General features: G+C 39.1%; 1 pseudogene; it reads left to right on the forward strand.

Moving 5' to 3' along the window:
• The first annotated feature begins 7,066 nt into the window (after positions 1-7,066).
• LOC104662711 overlaps positions 7,067-19,398 on the forward strand; it is a 46,967-nt pseudogene continuing 34,635 nt past the window's right edge.

Consider the following 19,398-nt stretch of genomic DNA (forward strand, 5'->3'; position numbering starts at 1 on the left):
CCTCTAGCTACAACTTTCCCCATCACAGCACCACTTCTTCTGGAATCCCAGGTTTAATCTCTATTATATCTACCATGAAACTCTCTCATACTGCAAAATCTGTTTGCTAAAAACCTTTCACAAAAGACCTTGTTTTGCCAAGGAGGTAATTTTTGGTGTATGAATACTGCTTACTACCTTTTACTTTTAAGTCCTAAGAATTCAGGTGATGGGATTTTTGCTGTTGTTGTTGTTGTTGTTGTTTGTCTTAATTGAAAACAATTTACCTGTGTATGTGTTTGTATGTATTATACATGGAGTTCTGCAAGAAAATGAAAGTCTTATAAGTTGTCTTAAGAAAACGTTCTTCTAACAGTGCTCTGACAAATGTGCACTGCTTCATGGACAAATGACTGATGGCAGGCCCCTAAGGGAGGTCATTCACTGTACTGGCCTTTGCGTTCAGTTTGGTGGGTGGCTGAAGATAATTACAACGTTGGCACATCCAGGAGTGAGTGAGCAGAATTGCAGGAGGAGAAATAAATTTTCTTTACTTTGGACAAACTACTTCTGAGAATGGCTTTGTTTCACAGAACGTTTTTAATAAGGTTTTTATAAGTGGTCTAGTTAATATATATGTAACAATTTTGAAATATCTACATCAGCAATGAATTCATCAGGTGAATTGCAGCATGTGTCTGAGTAGAGACTTCATATAGGATAAATATTCTATCTTTTAGAGATGCCCCTAAAAGTTCCATTTCCACTCTGAACTATGGAATGAAGTGAAACCTTTGGATGGAATACTTGCAAGTGTTCTCTTTAAGCAATAGTAGATTGTTTTTTTCCTATCTTTTTTTTTTTTTTTTTTTTTTTTTTTGAGACGGAGGCTCACTCTGTCACCCAGGCTGGAGTGCAGTGGCGCAAACTCAGCTCACTGCAAGCTCTGCCTCCCTGGTTCACGCCATTCTCCTGCCTCAGCCTACCTAGTAGCTGGGACTACAGGCACCCGCTACCATGCCCAGCTAATTTTTTTTTTTTTTTTTTTTTTTTTTTTGTATTTTTTTAGTAGAGATGGGGTTTCACCATGTTAGTCAGGATGGTCTCAATCTCCTGACCTCATGATCCGCCCGCCTTGGCCTCCCAAAGTGCTGGGATTACAGGTATGAGCCACCACGCCCGGCCTTTTCTATCGTATTCTTGATTTTAGATTAGGATTACTCTATTTAATCACCAACCAGCAGAAAGAATATTTAATTAGGCAAGCACAACTTACGCAAATGTGGACAGACTGAATCCTGCTCATACTAGGTCATGAAATAATAAAGCTAGAAATTTCCCCACAGACCCCCTGTCTCATCCCTCCTTTTACAGTGGCTCAAGGTCACAGAGGCAGAAATTCAGAGACAGAGATGAGGTCTCCACTCCCTGAACAGTATTGCTGCTACTACATTGCATCATCATTTCTCACTTTACCCACTCAGAGCATCCCCACTCAGAAGAGCCAAGCAAATGAGCGCAGAACCAATATGCCAGGATCTAAAACAAGGTGAGACACTGAGAAATAATCAGGCAGCCAACCTTAGGGTAATCTGGAAACCAATTTAGCCTCTGTTTCTTTTGTTTTCTCTAACACCTGTCATTGTATGGCTATTAGGTATATTTGCCACTATAAAGTCTTATGTTTCTCAGCCTGTATGTTGAGAAGATTAAAGGAAGAGGATGCAGTAGGAAGGTTGGATGGAATAGGGCAGATTTGAGAGTCTAAAGAGAAGATTTTAGGCCTAATGGGCTTTGGAAAGTATTTGCAAAACTGAACTAGACATTGGCCTGGTTGTCATGGAAACCAGCAGTGCCGAGAGGTAAAGATAAGAGCTCTGGTGAGAAAGGTTCTCCCTGAAGTTCTGGGGGATCATATAAACTCCCAACCCACCTTTAGGCTTGAAATCAGCCTGTTCTGCTACATAGCAAATGTGCAACATGCTGCTGAATATATTTCTCAAGTTAAAAGTATTCTGTAGCTTCCTTTATTGTGCTAGTTTTTAAAAAAATCCATATATTGTGTTCTGGGCTCCTCCTATCTCTTATCTACTACAGAACAGGAGCAAAGGAGAGAAAGACAGGGGCATTGGCAAAGAACACATTTGGCAATGTCCTATTGATTTCCACTTTCTGCTTCATCAAATTACAGCCCAAAAAAGCTGTTTTTTCACAAATGGTGCCCATGGAGTGTCAATTGTCAAAATCTGTTTGCTGAAAGCCTCCTTTCACAAGATACCTTATTTTGCCAAGGAGGTAATTTTTGGTGTGTGAATACTGCGTACTACTTTTTAAGTCCTGAGAATTCAGGTGGTGAAATTTTTGTTATTGTCATTGTTCTTTGTCTTAAAACAATTTACCTGTGTATGTGTTAATAGGTATTCATTTATGCGAACGTATGTGCATGCGCATACATATATGTACAAATGTATGTACATGTGTATATGTGTTTATCTGTATATATGAATTTATTTTTCATTATCTCCTGCATTTTCATGTTAATGTTTACTCTTGTTTTGCAGTTGGTATAAATTTTCTGGAAATTTTTACATAACAATCATTTGTCAAAGTGCTTAGTGTTCTTGTTTCTATTACTAAGGAAGTAATGCCTGTTATCAATGAGTTGGGTAAACATACAACCCAATCTTAAGTTAGTATCTTCTCTCAATACATTCAGACACAGTTACATGATTTTTAGTAAGTACACAAACCTCAGAATAGTATATTTAAGTGTTTACATATGAAGCAAGCACTACAGAAAGTAGGAGGGATAAATATTATTACAGGTAGCAACTCATTCTGGCAAGGAGGAGAACAGAGAGGCATTGATAATCAGGTGGAATCTGGTACTTGGTATTCACACTGCTTTGCTTTCTGCCTTTCCCCTTCCCTGTTCCAGCTGAAAAGGCCCATATCCCTCCACATGAGGGCTCAGGCCTACCCATAGTTTAGGTAAGTTGAAATTCTTAACAGGAAGGACACCAGAAACTCACAGCTCCTAAAGTACTGGGTTTTATTCTGATTCTATTACTGTTACTGGACTTGCACATGCTTGAATTGTGAAAACTTTTGACCACACTCTTTGCCTATACTCACAGCCTTCTGCCACCCAATTTCCCAAAGCTAGTTTTTCATCTTTGTTGACTGATTTCCTAACCTCTGGATCCCTGGTAACCATTCTACTCTATTTCTTTAGCTGATCAACAACCTGAACTTAACCTCTGTCCCACCCAAGTCTTCCAACTTCCTTTGTTGGTACTAGCTAATTACCTTTTGGAGCTCCTTCAGTGTGCCTTCCTATATTAAAGACTCAGGAAAGCTAAAAAATACATCTCCAAGTCATCTGTGCAACCAAGGGGGTGCTACAGGTGAATGAGAATTCACCTATTAGATGCCCTTCAGTGAGATTTAAAAGACAGAATAGAATCCTCTGGGGCTATTCTGACTGGCACCCAAGTCATGGAAATGTCAAGCTTTTCTACAATATTGTTTCAATGTCCACTCTCCAGGTTTCTGGATGTGAAGAGGCAACTGTAGCATAAGCAGTAGCCAGACTCCACCACCAGCATGTTGGGGGGCACTTATCACTGGCAGTGGTGGCAGCAGTGGCTGCCCCATCCCTGGGTGGCAATCTCATCAATGTGTTCTGGAACCATTTATTCTTGTGGAAGCCTCAGAGGCAGTGCAAGTGTTCTGGAAGTCATCCCTGGAGACCAACCTTAGAACCCATTCTCCAGGCCTCCCAGTAGGTCAGGGAGCATCTAATTCCCTGTTTTAAATAATGTGTGGCTTGAAATACATAGAGTAGTTTCTGCTTTCCAAACAAACTCAGATATATCAACCAAGAAGGAGGTCAGTCTTTGTGGTCAAAGGGGGGCCAAGAGATGATACAGCCGGAGAACTTAGCAGATGAGAAGTTGACCCACACAGGACTGACAAATCAGGAAGAACAAAAAGCTCTACCAATCTAGGTATGCAAGGCTCAGAGTCTGAGCTATCAGAGCCACAAACACAGAGGATGAGCTCTGATATTAGAGAAGAACTCTTTTCTACAAGCCTTGTTTTATAGGTAAGTTCAAGCTACTGTGACCCCGTAAGTAATGTTAATTGTCCGAATAAAGAAATTATTCTCAGGCCTTTTTGAATGAATAGAACCAGATAAATTTGCTTGGGTTTATTTACTTTGCCTGTGAAAACATGCCCCTAAGATACTTTCTGACATGAAGTTACTTAAAAGGTTACTATGCCAAAAAGAGAGGTTGAGTTGGGAAACAATGTTCCATGCCTTGGTTACAGAAAGTAAAGAGGAAGATTAATATTAATCAGCACTATAACATGTCAGGTGCTTTGTACATTATTTTATTTAATCCATAGATACCTATATGGTAAATACTATTCATATCACCCTTTTAAAGACTACAGTCTAGGGACATTAAGTAATGTGCCCAAGATTACACATCTACTAAGAGGCACAGCTGGGATTTGAACCCAGGCAAGCCAAACTCTCTGCCTTAACCACTATGGAATCTACCTCCCCATAGGCTTTCCTTTCCTATAGGCCTGACTGTATAGAGCAACTCTCAATGGGTCATACTTTTTTTTATTATCTTATTTGCATGGTAGTCCCCAAGCTTGGCACAGTAATTTTCCAAATGAAGTCTGATCCATGATAACTCTGGCTTTCCCTGGAGCTGGGTAATGGCAAAGGGATTCCTAAAAATCGTCACAGTGTCTGCTCCACCAAGGGGACCTGCCTTTCCTCTTCTTTAGAGCCTCTGAGCATCTGAGTCGGTTCTGAAGCCTGGAGCCGGGGCTGCTCACTGATCTCCTGGAGTTGCCCTCTCCCATCCGGCATGCCAGGGAGGTCCCCCTCTTTATTCACCAATGCTCATCCTCTGGTTCTGAATTAGTGCTGGAGAGGGACAGGCTATCCTGCCAGGAAAGGAGCTGCACAGATGGAATTTTAAGAGAGTGAAGCACAAAATAACTCTTAATTGTATGTGGGTGAAAACATTAGAAGGTAATAAGGAAAATCACAGAATAATGAGAAAAAGTTTTAGATGTAATAAAATGTCCTCATTGTTGCTATTTGTGTATATTTCTCATAGGTGTTAGGCTTGTTTTGCTGTATTCTGTTACTTTCCTGCTGAGGCCAGCCATTTATATCCCACATTGCACAGTCCTTCTCTCAGAAACCAAGTCAGTTCTAGTTCCCATTACCTTAACAGAGGCAGTTTCTCAGTGAGGAAAACAAAACTGGGAAGAGAAGAAAGTCCTGCCGTGCTCTGGCCTTACCCCTTGGGTCAGGCCCAGGTTCTTAGGCTCTGTGTGCCAGGATATTGTCCCCCTCTCAGAAACATACTAGGAGTTGGAGTGAGTTGAATCCTGTAAGCCCAGAAAGTCCATTTTTTTCTTAAAATCCAATTATCTGGGTCTGTGTTCTTTTTTGTGTTTATCTCTTTTTTACCACTTCCTGGTATACAGTTGACCCTTGAACAATGTGAGGGTTGCAAGCACTGACTCCCTCCACCAGTTGAAAATCTGTGTATAACTTCTGACTTCTCAAAACCTTGACTACTAATAGCCTACAGTCGACCAGAAGCTTCAGGGGTAACAAAGTTAATTAACACATATTTTGCATGTTATATGTATAATATATTATATTCTTACAATACAATAAGCTAGAGTAAAGAAAATGTTCAGAAAAACATAAAGAGGATAAGATATATTTACTATTCATGAAGAGGAAGTGAATTGGGATAAAGGTCTTCATCCTTGCTGTCTTCATATTGAGTAGGCTGAGGAGGGGGAGAAAAACAAAGGGTTGGACTTGCTGTCTCAGGGGAGGCAGAGGCAGGAGAAAATCCATGTGTGAGTCTACTTGCATAGTTCAAACCCATGTTGTTCAAAGGTCAACTGTATTTTGTAATAAAACAATAGCTAACATTTACTGAGCACTTACTATGTAGAAGGGAATATGCTAAATTTTCCTGGTAACTCAATGCTCACAGTAGTCCCAGGAAATGGGTATTATATGAATCCCTATTCCAGAGAAGAAGAAAGTGAGACTCAGGAGTAAAATGACCTGCCTAAAGTCAGACAACCAAAAATGGGCAGAACAGTAACTTAAGTCTTTCTGACAACAGAAACACTTTTAACTACTTGATTTATTGGACTAAAGAAAACCAACTCTTCCCTGTTGGCTTTGTCTCTGTTCTGTTATGGAATAATAAGGAATCAAGCATTGACATTAGGCCAGGAGGTTACTTAGAAATATATAGAATGCTAGCATGGAGGGAGCAGGAAAATGAACCTGAGATCTCCAGGAGTCAAGGGAAATTTAAGAGAGAAGAATTAGAGCTTAGAAGACCTTTTGCATTGTCTTCCATTATCAACCATTGAGAGTCTAGGATTTATTAATAACAAGATGCTATTTTCCTCATATGAGGTATTATGGCCAATTTTGTGGCTTAGAGGTAGAGAAGAGACCTCTATGAAAAATCAATATTTCATATGGAGTTAGCAGCACACTTGCACTTTGTAATCTTGTTTGGTGATTTTTGTTTTCTGTTGCAAAATAAATAACCGAGGTTATATGCAAATCTTCTCCATAGCTCAAATGGCACATATATGTCAGAGAGTTTCAAGTGATGGAGAATTTGGATGAACTACAGTTATTATTCATAATACTCAATTGTTATGTTACAAAGAAAGCAAGCTAGCTGCTGATTGGGTTATATTTTCTAAAAGACACATAAAAAGAGACAGACAAGTAAGCAAGGGTGACCTCTCACACTAACCATTTAAAAGTTTTACAAACTGTATTTTGTAATAAAACAATAGCTAACATTTACTGAGCACTTACTATGTAGAAGGGAATATGATAAATTTTCCTGGTAACTCAGTGCTCACAGTAGTCCCAGGAAATGGGTATTATATGAATGCCTATTCCAGAGAAGAAGAAAGTGCGATTGTTAATTTATTTAATCACACTGAAAATATTAGTTGAATGTATTTGAGCACTGTGCTAGACTGGGATAGAGCAATAATGGTATCTGGCCTCACATTACCTACAGATCCTTGGAGCTCTCGGACTCAAACATGCTATCTCCTTCATCATGAGCTGAAAGGTACCTACGCATAGTCTCACCAGAATCAAACTAGAAAATCAAAAAGGCTAAGTATGATTACAAAAGCCAGGCCAGTTGTTCATGCAAATGGAGCCCTAACTGTATGTGGAAGTTGTGTCTGAAAATTCTTCAAGCACCTACCGCTAAGCTTAAAATGAATTTCCATTTACCCAATTGTGACTACAATTACCATGAGGGTGGGTGAAAAAGTGACAATAGGTTCGTCTTAGAATTTAGAATAAGTAGCACAGGTAGAATTTCTTTAAAGTTTGTACAGCCTAACTTTTATAAGTAACAAGATAGTACACACACACACACACACAGAGGCATGCATGCAGGCCCTTAGTAGCACTGATCCTCCATCCAGACTTCCAGACTGCTTGCTTTTTCCTCCAGATCTGTTTGATTCATTCTCACAAGGATGTTTTTGAATGATTTGCTTTTTGCCATTATCTTTTCAGGTTCACATTTAGAGCTCTCTTTAATGTTAACTTTGTATTCCTCTGTTAGTTTGCTTTCAAATAGCTTATTTAAAGAGTTCTTTGAAGATGAAAAGTTTTATGTTAAGTATGAAGCATTAACTCTACTTACCCTGCAAACAAATAATGTGAAGGTCATGAAAAGCTAACATATTAAAACAAAAGCAAACAAGGAAAGGGCAATTTCCAAAAGAAGATAAAATTTAATAACAACAATACTAACAATACCTGATGGCTTAAGATCTTTTTATTTTCAATCTTGGAAATATTGACTCATTTGTCATTAGAAAGTCCCACAAAGCTGAATGTAAAGAAATAGTTACAATCTTGTCTAATTTGAATGCTTGCCCCAGACTCTCAGAACAGAAGGAAGAGAAATTCCAGCACTTTGTAATTGATTTTCATATTTCCTAGTTTGCCTTCCTTGAGAGTGAGGCAAAAGAGTGGCAAAATACCATTTGAATAGCAAACAGAAGAATTGAAGTTGAGTTCAGTTTGAACAGCCTTGAGTGCCTCTCTCTGTTCTTTTCTTTTCTCTGCTTATGCTAATGAAAAGAAATGTAGAAGTACTTTAGAGACAGTACCCAGATCATCTTATCTACATTCCAGAAAGTAGCCTCTATGCAGCAGGCACATATTTCACCATGTGACTCCAAGAAAGGAAGGAGTAATGGACAACAATTCATATGACCTTTCTAGGTTATCTGCTAAATCTCCTCTTCTAATTAGGAAGCACCTCTGAGATGATGGCTCATTTCAGGAGCTGAAGAACGTAACTGCCTTAGTTCATTCTCTGTTGCCATAACTGAACACCTGAGACTGGGTAACTTATAGAGAAGATATATTTATTTCTCACAATTCTGGAGGCTGGTAAGTCCAAGAGCATGGTGCTGGCATCTGGCAGGGGCTTCTTACCGCCTCATAACATGGTGAAGTGCATCACATGGTGAGAGAGCAAGAGCGTCTCAGTTCAGGTCTCTCTTCCTCTTCTCACAAAACCACTAGTCCCATCATGGGGCCCCACCATGATGACCTTATCTAATCCCAGTTACCTTCCAAAAACCCCATCTCCAAATGTCATCCACATTTGAATTTGGGGATTAAGTTTCCAACACATGAAAATAGAGGACACATTCAAACCACAGTAGTGATCATCCAGGTGACAAGCCAGAGCAGGAGCTCTCAATACAGAATTCACCAAGGGTTTGCTTAGGACGGACAAACAATTCACAGAGCCTGGCACAGAGGAGCTGCTTCCATCTTTGTGGTTCTAAAAGTAGGAGCTGCACTCATTTAATATTCAGATAAGTCGAGAAGAATAATGAAGTCAAAAGAGATAAGTGAATTTTATAAACAAAAGCTTGAAATATCCTGGAGAGTTTTCCCAATCCATCACTTTTCTGCCTTGGGATATTTCTCTTGATTCCCCAAACAGTACTTGAAGGCATGCAGTGGCATTAGGGGAGTCTCACAGAAAGAGATTCTAAACCCCTTCAGTTATTCATTCCTCTAAAAATCTCTGCTCACAAGAAATTCATAGCAAACTAAACAAAACAATTATTTTGTTCAGGTTAGAAATGTCAAGTATTTTGAAGTTCCTCAATTTGCTCCGTATTAGTAAAATGAATATATTTGCATCATTAATTCTAACTAGTTTTGCTCTCAGTACCTTCATCTGTAAATAGGAGATAAGTTAGAATAATTTTTCTTCAACTTGAATATGTATCAGAAGCACCTGGTGGGTTTGTTGAAATGCAGACTCTGGGCTCCACTCTTAAGAGTGTCTAATTCAGTAGGTCTAGGTAGGGCCATAGAACTTGCCTTTCTGATAAGGTCCTGTGTAATGCTGTTATTGCTGGTCTGGGGTCACACTTCAAGCACCACTGCACTAAAAGATATTTGTTATATTTTGGCTTTAAATATCTGTTTCTTACAGTTACTCTTTGGTGGAGGAAAGGAGAGACTTGGGTTCAATGTTGAAAGCCTTTATAAACTCACATATTTAGAATGACCTGGTTGTTTTGTTTTCTTTGGTTTGTTTTTGTATAGATAGGATCTTGCTTTGTTGCCCAGGCTGGTCTTGAACTTCTGGCATCAACTGATCCTCCCACCTCAACCTCCCAAAGTGCTGGGATTACAGGTGTAAGCCACCATGCCTGGCCCCTAGAGTCACCTAACTTTGGACAAAAGCAACATTCTACTTCAGTGGGAAATGAATGCACATTTCAAAGTGCTCAAATTAATCAGTCATCAGATAAATGCAAATTAAAACTATAATGTGACACCACCTAGGTACCCATCAAAGTGGTTAAAATCAACAATTTAGTTAAAATGGTTAAAAAGATCAACAATATCAAGTGTTAGTGATGCTCTGAAACACTTTAATGCTCATACATTGCTAATGCAAGGAAAAATTGCTGCAACCACTTAGAGAATATTCAACAACATCTACTAAAGCTGAACACAGGTATACACTACAAATGAACATTTCCACTCCTAGCTATATACCCAGCAGAAATATGCACAGATGCTCAGCAAAACATGCACTAGAATGTTCATATGAGTATTATTCATAGTGATCAGAAAATAGAAACTCCCTGAATTCCCATCAACAGTAGATAGGTAAGAGACAATAAGATATTACTCATCAGTGAGAATGAACATGCAACAATATGAATAAATCTCACAAACCGGATGTTGAGTGAATAGAAAGACACCAAATAGTATGTACTATATCATTCTGTTCATATAAAATTTAAAAAGACATCATATTAATCTATGCTATTAGAGGTCACTTTTTAAATAGTGAGGAACATAAGTTACTTCTATGATGCTGGTAAATTTTTCTGATCTGAGTATTGATCAGTGATAAACGAAAAGCTTCAGCATATTTAAATTATAAAGGCCGGGCGCGGTGGCTCAAGCCTGTAATCCCAGCACTTTGGGAGGCCGAGGCGGGCGGATCACAAGGTCAGGAGATCGAGACCATCCTGGCTAACACGGTGAAACCCCGTCTCTACTAAAAAATACAAAAAACTAGCCGGGCGAGGTGGCGGGCGCCTGTAGTCCCAGCTACTCGGGAGGCTGAGGCAGGAGAATGGCGTGAACCCGGGAGGCGGAGCTTGCAGTGAGCTGAGATCTGGCCAGTGCACTCCAGCTTGGGTGACAGAGCGAGACTCCGTCTCAAAAAAAAAAAAAAAAAAAAAAAAAAAAAAAAAAAAAAAAAAAAAAAAAAAGAACTTATGTGAGGATTCATTGTATCATCAGACCTCAAGTGGCTAGCACTTTAACAGAAGAGGCAAGATAGGGAACTTTTATAAAGTGGTTGTAGAAGCCAAATAAAGAGAATAATTATGATTGTTTAGAATGAAAAGTTCCTAGTTAGAGGTTATTTGGTGGTTTCTGATTTCAATTTCAGTTTTCAGTTTCAATTTACTGTTTACATTGGACTTTGGTATAGTCACACTAGACCAAATTTCAAATGCTAGGAATTTAAAGTGTCAGAGCCACCCTAGTCTAGTGGCCTCCAAATCAGAATTTTTTTTTAGTATGCCAAATATTTTCATATTGTGAAAATCCAGTGAGCTGCACACATGATATGTGCACTCAGCTTTTTATTTACATGTAATTTTAAAAGATCTTTATAAGGTTTGTTTCAGTTTTCACTCCGGTGTTCAGTTTGGTTCAAGTGTCTGTGTAGCTCCAATAATCCCTTCTGCTTCAGGTGAAGTCCTTTCTTTCTTGCTCTTCCAGTTCTCAGACTCCTCTTTTTTTAAGTTAAGAATCATTTCTTTACTTGTCTCTTGGTCTTTTCCTTCTAACACTTCAATTGCAGAACCCTTTGCATATAATCTCATGGATTTAAATACCATATATAATGGCAAAGTTTCAAATCTGGCCTTTCCTCTAGACTCTAAATGCCAGTATTTACTTTCTCCAGATTTGCTTCTGCACCAGGCTCACCCATCTCTGTAAATGGCACCACCTTATTCAATTGCTCAAACTGAAAACCTAGAACCCATCCTTGATGCTGCTTTTTCTCTTACCATTCACCATCCAAATCCATCAAGTCCCATCCATTCTTTAACCACTCCTTTCTAATGGGGATACTATACTGTCATGAATTTCACCATTATCTCTTACCCAAAAAATCTCTTGTAGGCTTTTAGTTGGCCTCTGTGCTTCCAGTCTTGGCCCCAACATAAATTCACACAGTACCATTTACCTGCTCAAAAACCTCCAATGGCTTAGCATAACCATTAAGGATACACTCTGAAATTCTTACCCAGCCTACAAGGCCTTAAAAGATCTTCCTGCAAACTCTCTGCCTTGTTTCACTTCACCTCTGGCCATTTGCCCTTGTTAGGATCCTTCTCTCCTTAGGACCTTTACATACCCCATCTACCTGGAATTTTCTTTCCCCCACATCTCTCCCTGGCTAATCTTACTTGCTATACAGGTCTCTCCTCTCTTAGAAAAGTCCTTCCTGGCCACAGAATTTATAATTGTTTCTCAACCCCTGGCCACATAAATTGTGTGGCTGCAATCACTCTCTGTCACATTGTCTTGCATAAATATTCTTCATGGCACTTTTCATGATGTGAAATTTTCTTGCTATGTCCCAGCACCTTGCACACATTAAGCACTCAATAAATACGTGTGTTGAACTAATTAATGAACTGTAGACCTCAACAGGATATAAAACACAATCTTACCCCCAACTCCTGACTTCTGTGAAGAAATATGCTGGACTCCGCTATTCATTACTTTGGTAGGAAAATATTCCTGAATGTTGCTATGCTAAAAAAAAAAAAAAAAAAAAAAATCCTCTGTCAGCCAAACAGTGTTAAATGGCTGCACGTCTGGGTGTCACAGTGAGACTTAAGAGGCAGTAAGTCATGAATTCAAGGAAAGAAGGGCAAAGGCAGGAGGATTTAGGCATGCTTCAAGTGCCAGTGCAGAATCAACAGCAAAACTAAGAGGTAGTTTGGGTAACTGTGACTCAGAACGTTGTGAGAGGTCCTCAGGAGAAGGATTATTGGCTAATGCCAGAGAGCTTTAATATCTTCTCTGTTTAGGGCAAGAACCAATCTCCTAGTTTGGGAAGCATGGGAGCACCAGTATGACAGTGCATGAGAACAAACGGCTAGATTAGGAAGCAAAGAGTAAATACAAGGATTCATGCTTACAAAGGCAAATCCTGATCCCTAGAAGACGACCGCATATCACAGAGAAAAAAAAAAAAAAGAATGGCAAACATGTTTTATTTGAAAGAAATGGATCTTTCAAATGGAATATTAAACCTACAATGTATGTATCATAGCTAGAGTTTTCTACCCAATCCATTAATTCTTTTTTTTTTCTTTTTTAACTTGAACAGCAGGAAGACCTTTAAAGCAGGTCAAAAAAGGGAGATTTAACTCACCATATGTATCTAGTTTTCACTGTCTCATTAGGCCAAATCCCATGGTGTTGGCTGCCACCCCCTTAGAGGCTGCAGCACAGAGCAGCACTGCAGCTGTGTTACACAACTTCACTCCTTCCCCTTTCCACTGCTGTAGGTCCCTGACAAGCTGAACTGAGCAAGGTAACAATCAAAAAGTCATCTGCTCCCCAGAGCAGTTGATGCAAATAAACCCTAGGCCATTGTGATGTTATTGGGACATAAACCAACAAATAGATGCTGCATTCATACCCTTCTGGAACTGGAAACGTGTCCTAATTAAAGCAGACACACAGCTCTGCAGACGCAGCCAGACAGCAAATGAGGGGGCTGCCTGCCTGATTTCCTCAGCTCCCAGATTATGGCAATGCTTATGTGAATTACATAAACTCATCCACAACTCAGTGTTCTCCATTTTAAATAAGTGTACCATCTAACCTCTAAAAGGTATGTATACAAGGAATATCAAGTCTTAGAAGGCATTTAGTTAATTCTCCCATCCAAGAAAGGAATCTCTTATAGCATTCCTTATATAGCCTGCCCACTAGGGATGTTGAACAAAGGCAGCCAAACCAAGCCTGTGGTCACAGAAGGTCAATCCCAGAAATCCACAGAGGGGCAGTAGATTCAGCAGGTCATTCCAGAAAGTTATGGGCCAGCAACCAGGGTTAATTTTAGAACCCTGGCATAGAGAAGGTAAATAGAGCCTGATGCAATGTGAAGTATTTGCTCTCTCTCTTCCTAGACAAATTAGCTTTTGTCTGGAAATAAATGAATATATAACAAAATTAGTATGCAATTATGTTTTTGATGTCTAACAAATCTATCCAAAAAAGATAGTAACTCAATGCAAAAGTAAGATAAAAAATTCTTTAAATGGTTTGCTTGAAATGCCCTGTGGACAAAAATTGTATGTTTGCTTTTGGCTAATTCCCATCCCCCAACTGTATTTCTGCATTGGAACAAAGCTGGTAGAGTCATACAGATGAAGAGCCACAAAACAGGAACCATGGATGAAGAAGAGGCAGGGTAAAAATGTGTGTAAATATCTGTGGCAGTTTAAAAATAAATGTTCTCACATTTGTTTAACATTCTTCCCTTTGTTTGTGTCCTCTTTTATTTCACTGAGCAGTGGTTTGTAGTTCTCCTTGAAGAGGTCCTTTACATCCCTTGTAAGCTGGATTCCTAGGTATTTTATTCTCTTTGAAGCAATTGTGAATGGAAGTTCATTCATGATTTGGCTCTCTGCTTGTCTGTTACTGGTGTATAAGAATGCTTGTGATTTTTGCACATTAATTTTGTATCCTGAGACTTTGCTGAAGTTGCTTATCAGCTTAAGGAGATTTTGGGCTGAGACAATGGGGTTTTCTAAATATACAATCATGTCATCTGCAAACAGGGACAATTTGACTTCTTCTTTTCCTAACTGGATACCTTTGATTTCTTTCTCTTGCCTGATTGCCCTAGCCAGAACTTCCAAGACTATGTTGAATAGGAGTGGTGAGAGAGGGCATCCCTGTCTTGTGCCAGTTTTCAAAGGGAATTTTTCCAGTTTTTGCCCATTCAGAATGATATTAGCTGTGGGTTTGTCATAAATAGCTCTTATTATTTTGAGGTACGTACCATCAATACCGAATTTATTGAGCGTTTTTAGCATGAAGGGCTGTTGAATTTTGTCAGAAGCCTTTTCTGCATCTATTGAGATAATCATGTGGTTCTTGACTTTGGTTCTGTTTATATGCTGGATTACGTTTATTGATTTGCAAATGTTGAACCAGCCTTGCATCCCAGGGATGAAGCCCACTTGATCATGGTGGATAAGCTTTTTGATGTGCTGCTGAATCCGGTTTGCCAGTATTTTATTGAGAATTTTTGCATCGATGTTCATCAAGGATATTGGTCTAAAATTCTCTTTTTTTGTTGTGTCTCTGCCAGGCTTTGGTATCAGGATGATGTTGGCCTCATAGAATGAGTTAGGGAGGATTCCCTCTTTTTCTATTGATTGGAATAGTTTCAGAAGGAATAGTACCAGCTCCTCCTTGTACCTCTGGTAGAATTCAGCTGTGAATCCATCTGGTCCTGGACTTTTCTTGGTGGGTAGGCTATTAATTATTGCCTCAATTTCAGAGTCTGCTATTGGTCTATTCAGGGATTCAACTTCTTCCTGGTTTAGTCTTGGGCGAGTGTTAAGTGTCCAGGAAATTATCCATTTCTTCTAGATTTTCTAGTTGATTTGCGTAAAGGCGTTTATAGTATTCTCTGATGGTTGTTTGTATTTCTGTGGGGTCGGTGGTGATATACCCTTTATCATTTTTTATTGCGTCTATTTGATTCCTCTCTCTTTTCTTCTTTATTAGTCTTGCTAGCGGTCTGTCAATTTTGTTGATCTTTTCAAAAAACCAACTCCTGGATTCATTGATTTTTTGGAGGGTTTTTTGTGTCTCTATTTCCTTCAGTTCTGCTCTGATCTTAGTTATTTCTTGCCTTCTGCTAACTTTTGAATGTGTTTGCTCTTGCCTCTCTAGTTCTTTTAATTGTGATGGTAGAGTGTCAATTTTAGATCTTTCCAGCTTTCTCTTGTGGGCATTTAGTGCTATAAATTTCCCTCTACACACTGCTTTAAATGTGTCCCAGAGATTCTGGTATGTTGTATCTTTGTTCTCATTGGTTTCAAAGAATATCTTTATTTCTGCTTTCATTTCGTTATGTACCCAGTAGTCATTCAGGAGCAGGTTGTTCAGTTTCCATGTAGTTGAGCGGTTTTGATTGCGTTTCTTAGTCCTGAGTTCTAGTTTGATTGCACTGTGGTCTGAGAGACAGTTTGTTATAATTTCTGTTCTTTTACATTTGCTGAGGAGTGCTTTACTTCCAATTATGTGGTCAATTTTGGAATAAGTGCGATGTGGTGCTGAGAAGAATGTATATTCTGTTGTTTTGGGGTGGAGAGTTCTATAGATGTCTATTAGGTCCGCTTGGTGCAGAGATGAGTTCAATTCCTGGATATCCTTGTTAACTTTCTGTCTCGTTGATCTGTCTAATGTTGACAGTGGAGTGTTGAAGTCTCCCATTATTATTGTATGGGAGTCTAAGTCTCTTTGTAAGTCTCTAAGGACTTGCTTTATGAATCTGGGTGCTCCTGTATTGGGTGCATATATATTTAGGAGGGTTAGCTCTTCCTGTTGAATTGATCCCTTTACCATTATGTAATGGCCTTCTTTGTCTCTTTTGATCTTTGATGGTTTAAAGTCTGTTTTATCAGAGACTAGGATTGCAACCCCTGCTTTTTTTTGTTCTCCATTTGCTTGGTAGATCTTCCTCCATCCCTTTATTTTGAGCCTATGTATGTCTCTGCATGTGAGATGGGTCTCCTGAATACAGCAGACTGATGGGTCTTGACTCTTTATCCAGTTTGCCTGGAAGAACATACCATGCTCATGGATAGGAAGAATCAATATCGTGAAAATGGCCATACTGCCCAAGGTTATTTATAGATTCAGTGCCATCCCCATTAAGCTACCAATGAGTTTCTTCACAGAATTGGAAAAAACTGCTTTAAAGTTCATATGGAACCAAAAAAGAGCCCGCATTGCCAAGACAATCCTAAGTCAAAAGGACAAAGCTGGAGGCGTCACGCTACCTGACTTCAAACTATACTACAAGGCTACAGTAACAAAAACAGCATGGTACTGGTACCAAAACAGAGCTATAGACCAATGGAACAGAACAGAGTCCTCAGAAATAATACCACACATCTACAACCATCTGGTCTTTGACAAACCTGAGAGAAACAAGAAATGGGGAAAGGATTCCCTATTTAATAAATGGTTCTGGGAAAATTGGCTAGCCATAAGTAGAAAGCTGAAACTGGATCCTTTCCTTACCCCTTATACGAAGATTAATTCAAGATGGATTAGAGACTTAAATGTTAGACCTAATACCATAAAAACCCTAGAAGAAAATCTAGGTAGTACCATTCAGGACATAGGCATGGGCAAGGACTTCATGTCTAAAACACCAAAAGCAACGGCAGCAAAAGCCAAAATTGACAAATGGGATCTAATTAAACTAAAGAGCTTTTGCACAGCAAAAGAAACTCCCATCAGAGTGAACAGGCAACCTACAGAATGGGAGAAAATTTTTGGAATCTACTCATCTGACAAAGGGCTAATATCCAGAATCTACAAAGAACTCAAACAAATCTACAAGAAAAAAACAAACAACCCCATCAAAAAGTGGGCAAAGGATATGAACAGACATTTCTCAAAAGAAGACATTCATACAGCCAACAGACACATGAAAAAAATGCTCATCATCACTCGCCATCAGAGAAATGCAAATCAAAACCACAATGAGATACCATCTCACACCAGTTAGAATGGCAATCATTAAGAAGTCAGGAAACAACAGTTGTTGGAGAGGATGTGGAGAAATAGGAACACTTTTACACTGTTGGTGGGATTGTAAACTAGTTCAACCATTATGGAAAACAGTATGGCAATTCCTCAAGGATCTAGAACTAGATGTACCATATGACCCAGCCATCCCACTACTGGGTATATACCCAAAGGATTATAAATTATTCTACTACAAAGACACATGCACACGTATGTTTATTGCGGCACTATTCACAATAGCAAAGAGTTGGAATCAACCCAAATGTCCATCTGTGACAGACTGGATTAAGAAAATGTGGCACATATACACCATGGAATACTATGCAGCCATAAAAAAGGATGAGTTTGCGTCCTTTGTAGGGACATGGATGCAGCTGGAAACCATCATTCTTAGCAAACTATCACAAGAAGAGACAACCAAACACCGCATGTTCTCACTCATAGGTGGGAACTGAACAATGAGATCACTTGGACTCGGGAAGGGGAACATCATGCACTGGGGCCTATCATGGGGAGGGGGGAGGAGGGAGGGATTGCACTGGGGAGTTATACATGATATAAATGATGAATTGATGGGTGCTGACGAGTTGATGGGTGCAGCACACCAACATGGCATAAGTATACATATGTAACAAACCTGCACGTTATGCACATGTACCCTAGAACTTAAAGTATAATAAAATAAAATAAAATAAAATAAAATAAAATAAAATAAAATAAAATAAAATAAAATAAAAAAACATTCTTCCCAATAAGAGATGAAGTGTACGTTCTCTCTTCTTGAATCTGGGCAGGTTTGTGACTGTTCTGACAAGCAGAGTATGATAGAAGTTATCCTATGTGAATTCCAAGGCTAAATCAGACAAGTCCATTTAGCTTCCACCTGATTCTCTTGGAATACCTGCTCTGGGGGAGGCCAGGTGCCAAGTAAGAAGTACAGCTACTCTGAGACCAATATGCTTGAGAGACCACATGCAGGAGCTCAGGTCAACAGCCTCTGCTCTGCTCCCAGACAACAGCCAGCATCCACTGCCAGTCATGAGTGAACCTTCTGAAACATCCAGCCCACTTGAGCCTTCAGATGACTGCATAACCACTAACCACTAACTGCAACAGCCAAAAACTTGCTGCAATTTCACAAAAGCTCCCAAGCCAAAATTACCCTCACTTCCTGACTCACAAAGTTGTGAGCAAAGTAAAATGCTTGTTTTAAGTTTCTACTTTTGGGATAATAAGTAGCAGCAGTAACAAGAAGATTTAAAATATTTAACTAAAAGACATTGTTACCACCCCAGATTCTTGATGGTAGAATACCTATCCATTAACTCACATCACAAAGCATCCTTAATAACCGTATCTCTCTGAATGCCAGACCAAGCCTCTGAATGAAGATCTGCACTGGAGAAGGTAAAAAGAACAATGATTTCCAGGCAGCATTGTCTGTCTTCCCTATTTTGAGCTGAACTCTGTCTCTGTGTAACTTTCACCCATCTGTCCTAGTTCTGCCTTCTGATGCCTGAACAAGTCTTCTCTCTTCTTCTCTGTGACATCAGAAAAGATTATGCAAATATAATAGGTCAATAGAAAAAGAAAAGCCTTCTTTGTTCACAGGTCCTTTGAAGCATTAAGACATTAAAGAAGTGTTCTCTCCTGAGATCTCCCTGTGGGTCATAACATTTACACATTCTTTGCATATGTACTTCTGTGCAGGAATGGAGAAAATGACTGTATGTGAAAAAACTCTTTTTTATTACAGACTTTTTTTCTTTAATTGCACTTAAAATGCTCACATCAGAAAAATCAAGAAGAAAACTACACACCAAAATAAATTTGGGCTGGGTCAGAGAGTTAAGTGCAAACACTTCAATTTGTTTATTTAAAAAATGAAGAAAAATACTGATGAGTATATTTTGCGAATGAAGGAGGGTGTAACT

This window comes from Rhinopithecus roxellana, chromosome 5 (assembly GCF_007565055.1).
Source record: "Rhinopithecus roxellana isolate Shanxi Qingling chromosome 5, ASM756505v1, whole genome shotgun sequence".
NCBI lineage: Eukaryota > Metazoa > Chordata > Mammalia > Primates > Cercopithecidae > Rhinopithecus > Rhinopithecus roxellana.